Genomic DNA, 8,805 nt, shown 5'->3' with positions numbered 1-8,805 from the left:
AAGCACTATGAGTTTTCAGAGGACAAATAATTTATGAGCAGAAAAGCATACTGTGAGTTCTGAGAACTGAGAGGTGTTCGGTGATCTTAAAAAGTGGAGTGGGGAGAGCAGAAGCAAGTTACAGTGCTTGTGGGGCAGTGAGTGGGGGAGTGAAGTAGTAGAAATGTTGCTGACTCCTTCAAGCTGCTTTGCCAGAGAAAGAAAGAAAGAAATGGAGTTACAGACAAGGTGCAGAGTTAGGTTCTTTTTTCCCTACTTTTGTTTTGAAACAGGATGTAGAAGTAGGAGCTATCATTCATCTCACTGAAAGAACTGTGGAATAGAGATTTCTCAAAATTCTGGCCACAGCAGGGTACTAAGTACCAAGAAAGCACCTAGAGAAGAAGCACTCTATGGAGAAAGGAAGTTGGAAAGTCCTGGTTTCAAATCCTGGTTTGTTCCTTTTTAACTGGGAAAATTACTTAACCTTGGCAAGACTCTCTTAGAACATAATCTCTCACAAGTTTGAGTGAAAGATGAAATAAACTAAAGTACATAGGTGCCTACCATAGTCTCAGCCAGTTATAAATTTTCCTTTCTTTTCATTTGTCTTAAGGAAAACCAAAAAGGATTAATAAAGCCAGTATTTTATTAATTCTAAAAGACATGTATATGGTTATTAAGATTTATCTAAGTACCAAAACAGTAAGTTCATTCAAACCAATAATTTTGTAATTCAAATGTAATAATAGAAAACACAAATAATACATCCAGAAATCCACATGAAATAGAAACATATATAATAGGTACCTTTAAATTTGATGAACAAATTAAATAATGGGATCATAAATTCTACATGACATGTAAGTCCAAAAAGGTTGTGAACAGCAATTTATTAATGTTTATCCCGACCAAGAAAGCAAGCTGTCCTATCACAACCACAAATCACATCCCATAGAGAAAAGACTAATCATTAGGCTCTGCTTTTACTGAGCTGAAATACTTCTTGCAGTGCATCCTGGTCTCTATTTGGTAGATCACTAGTGCCCAAGGAGAGGTTGTAGAAGTTGACCCACATGGACTATGGGGTCCACAGTGTGACTGGTAAAGTGAGTTCCAAGCTTAAGGCTCTATGACATAGCAGGCTTTGGGATCTGAATCCTCTCTCAGCTGCCAAAAAGCAAGGATGATGACAGACATCTTATGGATAATTGAGAGTGTGTTCCTTGTAAGCAAAATCACCTATTAAAATGATTACTCAGACTCCCTGTCGGGATGTGATCAGGCAGAAGAGCCTCAGCCAGAATGTGAATGGTGCCTGCTGTGAGCACAGCTCTCATCCATCAAGTAAGTGGATGTTCCTGTTTCTAAAGCTGTGCAGTATCATTCCAGACTGTTGGTCTTCTGGTGTCTAGTCAATCATACCCACTCTTGAATGCAGATAGGCAACTCTCCCTACAGGATGAGAAAACAACCTCTTTTTAAGTGGCATTTGAGGTGTTTCTCCACCAGATTGCTATCTGAAAATTAGTCCTGATGTGGGATGACCCTTGAACTCATGCAGGAGTTTAATCCTCAAAGTCTTAATGTTAATGGCATTAAGAGGGTAAAAATTAAATCCAATTATGGTGGTTAGACATGGGACATTGGGAAGTTACTAGATTAGATTAAGTAATTAGGGTAGAGCCCCAATGATTGAATCCTGGTGGTTTTATGTGGTGAAGGGGAAGAGCTATAACACAGAGATACACGTATGCTCCACAAATATGATACAGCCTAGGCAAGTAAAAGCCTGTGCCATGTTGTTTGGACCTTGTACCTCCAGAATCATGAACCCAAATAAACCTTTTTCCCTTGTAGCCTGCCTCAGGTATTTTTTATAGTAATGAAAAGCTGAATAATACAATCCCTGAATAGCACCCTCCAGGATCATCCAATGAAAGCATTGTTTCTGGATACCTAAATGTTGAAACTGATATGTGCCCACACATAGGACTTTTATTTGATACTTCAAACAGCTAAAAGGAAAGGATAAGATCCAATAAAGTTAGGTAAGAGAGGAGTGTGGGAGGGGTAGGTGTGTATGTGTTGAGAGAAGAGCTAAAAAAAACAGAACAAAGCAGAGAAAAGAAGTTAAAAGCTCTCAGGATGAGGAAGAGCAAGTCTAGAATTCAGGTCAGGTTGCATTATCCAAGTTGTCACAGTAAATAGAAGAGTAACAATCTGGCGCGGCGCTGCTAGGCCCCTCAACGTGGAGCCATGGGAGGCCTGGAGAAAAAGAAGTATGAGCGAGGCTCCGCCACCAACTACATCACCCGGAACAAAGCCCAGAAGAAGCTACAGCTGAGCCTGGCTGACTTCAGGCGGCTCTGCATCCTGAAGGGCATCTATCCGCACGAGCCCAAGCACAAGAAGCAGGTGAACAAGGGCTCCACGGCCGCGCGCACCTTCTACCTCCTCAAAGAAATCAAGTTCCTCCTCCACAAGCCCATTGTCAACAAGTTCCAGGAGTACAAGGTGTTTGTCCGGAAGCTGCGGAAGGCCTACGGGAAGAGCGAGTGGAACACGGTGGAGCGCCTGAAAGACAACAAGCCCAACTACATGCTTGACCACATCGTCAAGGGGCGGTACCCCACGTTTATCGACGCTCTGCGGGACCTGGATGACGCCCTGTCCATGTGCTTCCTCTTCTCCACGTTCCCGCGGATGGGCAAATGCCACGTGCAGACCATTCAGCTCTGCCACCAGCTCACCGTGGAGTTCCTGCACTGAGTCATCACCGCCCGCACCCTGCGCAAGGTCTTCCTGTCCATCAAAGGCATTTACTACCAGGCTGAGGTGCTGGGCCAGCCCATCGTGTGGATCACGCCCTACACCTTCTCCCATGACCACCCAACAGACGTGGACGACAGGGTCATGGCCACCTTCACCGAGTTCTACACCACCCTGCTGGGCTTTGTCAACTTCTGCCTCTACCAGTCGCTCAACCTCCAGTACCCGCACAAGCTCGAGGGTCAGGCCCACACAGACAGGAAGGTCAGCGAGGACGCCTACGCTCTGGACTCGGAGAGCTCGATGGAGAAGCTGGCGGCCCTCAGCGCCAGCCTGGCCCGCGTGGTGGTGCCTGCTGTGGAAGAGGAGGCCGAGGAGGATGAGTTTCCGGCCGATGGGGAGGTGGCGGCCCAGGAGCAGGACCGCAGGAAGGAGCTGGAGGCGCAGGAGAAGCACAGGAAGCTGTTTGAGGGCCTCAAGTTCTTCCTGAGCCGCGAGGTGCCCCGCTGGGCCTTGGCCTTCATCATCAGGAGTTTTGGGGGGGATGTGTCCTGGGACAAGTCTTTGTGCATTGGAGCCACCTATGACGTCACAGACCCACACATCACCCACCAAGATCGTCGACCGGCCTGGGCAGCAGACGCCAGTCTTCGGCAGGAGCTACGTGCAGCCCCAGTGGGTGTTTGACTGCGTGAATGCCCAGCTCCTGCTCCCTGTGGCAGAGTACTTCCCCGGGGTGCAGCTGCCCCCGCACCTCTCGCCCTTCATGTCCGAGAAGGAAGGCGACTACGTCCCACCATCCCACCGGAGAAGCTGAAGCTGCTGGCCCTGCAGCGGGGGGAGGAGCCAGGAGATGTGAAAGAGTCGGAGGAGGAGGAAGAGGGTAGAGGAGGAGGAAGACGCCGAAGGTGGGGGTGAAGAAGAGGGAGAAGATGGACGCGAGGAGGAAGACGGGGAGGCTGGTTCAGAGGAGGAGGGAGAGGCCCGACTGGCAGCTCTGGAGGAGCAGAGGATGGCAGGGAAGAAGCCCAGGGTGACAGCGGGCACCCTGAAGCTGGAGGACAAGCAGCAGCTGGCCCAGAAGGAGGAGAGCGAGGCCAAGCGCTTGGCCATCATGATGATGAGGAAGCGGGAGAAGTACCTGTACCACAAGACCATGTTTGGCAAGAGGCGCAAGATCCGCGAGGCCAACAAGCTGGCGCAGAAGCGGAGAGCCCACGACGAGGCGCTGCGGTCAGAGAGGAAGGCCAAGAAGGCAAGTCCGGTGTGAGTGCCGCGGCCCCGCGCGGCACAGGGTGGAGGCGGGCCCAGGACCTGAGCTTGGTGACGGAGCAGAGGCGCTTGTTCTCATGCCCCCCTCCCCCGGCCGGCCCTGGCACCCTCTCGCTGCCTGGCTGGGCCCACGGGCAGCGCTGGCCTCCCCTGGAGTTCCTGCGTGGGGCCGGGCCGAGAAGAGGACGCAGGGCCAGGGCCCTGCCGGCCCATCACATGCTCCGCTCCTCGCTGGCTTCCCTCCCCTCTTCCTCGTTTGGACCCATGATTCTCAGGGTGCTGTGATGGGGCGGGGGGGTGGGGGGGAGCATCTGTTATTAAACGGCTGTCGCAGCAAAAAAAAAAAAAAAAAAAAAAGAGTAACAATCTGATATTCTCCACATGATTAGTATTTGTATTTGAAATATATATTAAGGTATTTTTGTTGTGGATTATCTGTTATCTTGTAGCTTAACACTGAAGTTTAGCTAAAAGTTTACTAAATATTGGTAAAAACTATAGGTAGAATTCAAAATATTTCAGGGATAATGTGTTATACAAATATTGCCTACTTAATTTAAAAGACTGTATTTAACATGCCTTTGTATGTATACAGGACTGCACTCATTCTGGTGATAACATATCACATGTGTGTATGTATGCATTTATTCTCTCCTTCTATTAATCTAGAAGTACCTTAAAGAAAGGGACTGTGTCTTATATTTCCTTTGCACTTCCCTTAACTATTTAGTTCAGATATTATTATACCCTGGGTTCCCCAAAATGTTACATTATCTGATTATGAGATGCCTATATTTATATCTTTCTTAGGGACACCAAGTTTTAAATGGATGTATGAATAGTTAGGTAACGACCAGAAAAAGGCATTAATCTGTTCAACAAATATTGTATAAAAAATTAAGTTTACCCAGGAAAACAAGAAATGATCTCTGTGCCAGAGTTAGGTATTATTATCAGGGAGAGGAAACAGAGAAGGAATCGGATGTGGGCAACAAAGTATGAGAGCTGCTCTGATGGAAGTCAGTACAGGCACCACATGCACATAGAAAATTTCCCGGCTCTGTCACATTCACACCCATTCTTCTCAGTTACAGGCATCATTTGTGTGGGGCTCAGAAATATATACATTTAAGCTGAATGACAGGTGTTCAATGTTCATGGGAACTGCACATCATATTAAAAGCAGGGAGACAAAAATAAGCCATAGCAAGGTTCAGGAAAATTTAGAAATTCAGATGGGTAGAGATGAAAGGACCAACTAACAGGACTCATACTTACATAAGCAGTCCTCATTTTATATTAATAAATAATTGAAGATTACATGTGGCATCTACGTCAATGTAAACTTTAATTTACAGCTATGTACCATCTGTCCTACTTCCTATTTTTATTATGGCAACTTCTTTGAAGAAGGCATTTGATTTTAAAAAGAATGTCATAGCTATTTTTAGAATTTTTTCCTACAGAAAAGACCACAGACTGGAAGAAAGCACAGAGGCACAGGTGGTTCAGTGAAATTTTTCAATGAATAGAAATGAGTTAAAAGTCTCTAACATTTCCTTAAAATGGCTTATGATGTTAGAACAAATTGAATTAGTTTATGTATTGCTCATGCATACACATAGTTTATTTGTGACATAACGACCAATGCTGTTTTTGGCTAGTAAATGTAACTTCCACACTTCAGTTCACTGCCTGGAAATATTATTTTCTGTAATACTGACTTAATATTTCACAGGTAAGAATTAACACACTGGGAAGAAGAAAAAATATTTCCACTATGCAGAACAAAAACTGAAAAAAAAATAGTCATGTAGATAGCTTACCATTTAGATATTTCATTAATTTCATCATTTACACCCTTCTGAAGAAAAGCAAAATGGTGGGGCTGACATTGTAGCACAGTGGGTAAAGGCTCCGCCTACGATGACGGCATCCCATACAGGCACCGGATCATGTCCTGGCTCCACTTTCAATCCAGCTCCCAGCTAATAGCCTGGGAAAAGCAGTGGAAGGTGGCCCAAGTGCCTAGACCACTGCCATCCCCGTCGGAGACCCAGTTAAAGCTCTTGGCTTCATCTTGGCTCAGCCCTGGCCATTGGGGCCACCTGTGGAGTTAACCAGGGAATGGAAGATCTCTCTCTCTCTCTCTCTCTCTCTCTCTGCCCCTCCCCTGCCTCATGCCCCCCCCCCCCTGCTCCCTGTAACTCTGCCCTTGAAATAAATAAATCTTTCTTTAAAAAAAAAAAAAAGTAGAATGGTAAGGGATACTACGTGCAGTTATTTGCAAAACTAGATCAGAAGTCCAGAAGAAAACCAATATACATTTCAAATTCACCTGTGCCATGCAGAGTGTCCACAAAATACTTCAATTATAAAATCTATTTTATTTTCAAATATCTAGGCCAATTCAGTTCAAATATGAAACATATTTTATTCCTGGGTCCCAGAACTGTCTCTCTTACTCTTCCATGATTTCTTCTGGAGAGGACTGAGCAGGTGGAGCTACTCTAGTCTGAATATCACATTAGACAACCACTTTGACCCCGAGTGGCACTGAATCCTCCAGGAATCTCTCTAAACCCTTGCTCTTCATAATTCACAGAGCTAAATCAGTTCTGCGTGTTAGGTAAAGAACATAAACTCTGGAATTATTTCTTGATTCAAATCCTGGTGCCGCACATATATGGTTTGGGAAAAGTTAATGAAGTTTTTTGTGTACAAGTTAACTTTTTTGAAAAGCGAAAATTATAATAGTGCCTACATTATGCTTTTAAAAAAAAGATTTACTTAAAGGCAGAGTGTTGGGGTAGGGGTGGAAGGGGGATAAATATTCCATCCACTAATTTCCTTCCCAATTAGCTGCAACAGCCAGAGCTGGGTCAGGCCAGGGCCAGGAACCAGGAACTCTATCTGGGTCTCTCACGTGGGTGGCAGGTGCCCAAGTACTTGGACCATTTCCCACTGTTTTCTCACTTATTACAATGCCAGTCCCTATTATAGGGTTTTTAATGAAGATTAACTTAAGCACTGCATACAAAACTAGTTAGCAAAATACATATTATTCACATATACTTATTTAATGTGAATTTGTGTTTACATATAAGTGTACACTTTTATCTTCACAGTTGCATTTCATCTAGGCATTCATATTACTTTGTTCTTATCTTGCATATGTTATGAAAAAATTCTTCCCTTTGCAAAATAGATATAACTAACTAAACCAGAGAGAGAGAGAGAGAGAGAGAGAGAGAGAGAAAGAGAGAGAGAAACCTACAACCAGGGAACCCAAGTTTTTATCCATTTCAGTTCGGATATTTCTGCCAGTGCTTGCAACAACAAGAAGTAAAAACCTCTTGGGCATTGATAATTGGTGCTTTTTCCATCACCAGTTAGAATTCTGAGGACCTGGAGGTCATATGGTAGGGAAGCTTCAGATGTGTTTTTTAAAAAGCAGAAACAACAAATCCACATAGATTTCTGCCTGGAGAGAAAATCCTTTCTCCCATGAATACTGATTCAGTTCAAAGGCAACCCTAACTCCAATCCAATACAGAATAGATTGGAAAGTTCCTAGAAGGAAATCGAAGCATGGGATTGGAAGAAGGAGAAATAAACATACAGAAAGTTTATCCTTGCATATATTCTAGTACCTTCCTGGGAAATAATCAGTACTTCTGTATCCGAGTTGATGAAATGAAAAGAACCACTAAGCAGATTGGGAAAGGTAGAAAAGGGACTGAGGCTCTGGCTTCCAAATTTTGTATTCAGTTCACACAATCTTCCCTGTAGCCACTCTACATTATCAAAGACCATAACAGGACCTGCCAGGTGCTGTTTTAAGTAGAAGTAGGACTGCTTGTCATTTGTTTGCTTGTAGGTCTTGATATAAGAATGAGACAAAGACTGGATATCTCAGGGCTAAAATTGCTGGTTCCAAAGCTAAAACATCCCCTCCAGGGAAATAGGAGTCCTCTCCCCCAGCAGAGTGTACTGCACCAGGAAGCCACCCACACAGCTGGAAGAGAGTCTGAGTACTCACGTGTCTGATACTTTATTGGTGTAGTATCATTGTCTCAATATTTCAAATATTTAAACTCTGAACTATGTGCATAATGAAATATACTCATAGAATTATATACTGCATCTAAATTTCATATCAAATAAAGCTGCTCTTGACTAGAAAGCATGCTGATTTATAGTGCTTCCCTCTCAAAATGTGTTTAAAATGTTATATGGCTGTATTAAGTTCAATTTCCTAAATGACTAGTTAGGCTGAGCATGTTTTTTCTTATAGTATTTTTATTTCCCCCAGAGTCAGTTTCTGCCCAACCAATTATCAGAAATCCCTAACAGAATTTGAACTTCCTAAGAAAAAGAGTAGCTTGGAAGTATTAGGGAGAAGGGAGGAAATGGAGAAGTTCCTAGAGTATGTTTTTTTTTTTTTTCCTCTCTTTCTTGAGAGAATCAAATCTTGGGAATCCTTCAAAAAATAAGCTACTCTCCCATAGGATTATTTATTTTATATTCTTATGCAATTGATCTTTTCTAGACAGATTTAGGCTGGAAAGGTAGAAAAACAACATCCTTGGTCTGGCTCTCTCTCTGGTTCATTATACTATAGCAGAGTATGGTACAATGTTGATGATATCATTTAAAAAATATTTCACTAATAGTATTAGTGCCAACATTTCAAGATTATAAAATAATTCATTTTTTTCCAATGTTGCAGTTACTAAGCTTGACTACTTGAAGTTACAAACCACTTACTGTGACTCCTCT

The 8,805-nt window shown here is 43.6% G+C and overlaps 1 pseudogene; it reads left to right on the top strand.

Annotated features, from left to right (window-relative positions):
* Positions 1–2,211: 2,211 nt before the first annotated feature.
* Positions 2,212–4,064, top strand: LOC133773794 (pescadillo homolog; annotated as a pseudogene).
* Positions 4,065–8,805: the final 4,741 nt, after the last annotated feature.

The sequence above is a fragment of the Lepus europaeus genome, chromosome 14 (assembly GCF_033115175.1).
Source record: "Lepus europaeus isolate LE1 chromosome 14, mLepTim1.pri, whole genome shotgun sequence".
NCBI classification, from domain to species: Eukaryota; Metazoa; Chordata; class Mammalia; order Lagomorpha; family Leporidae; genus Lepus; species Lepus europaeus.
Note: the sequence above shows the minus strand (reverse complement) of the source record. Positions and strands in the feature narration are given on the sequence as shown.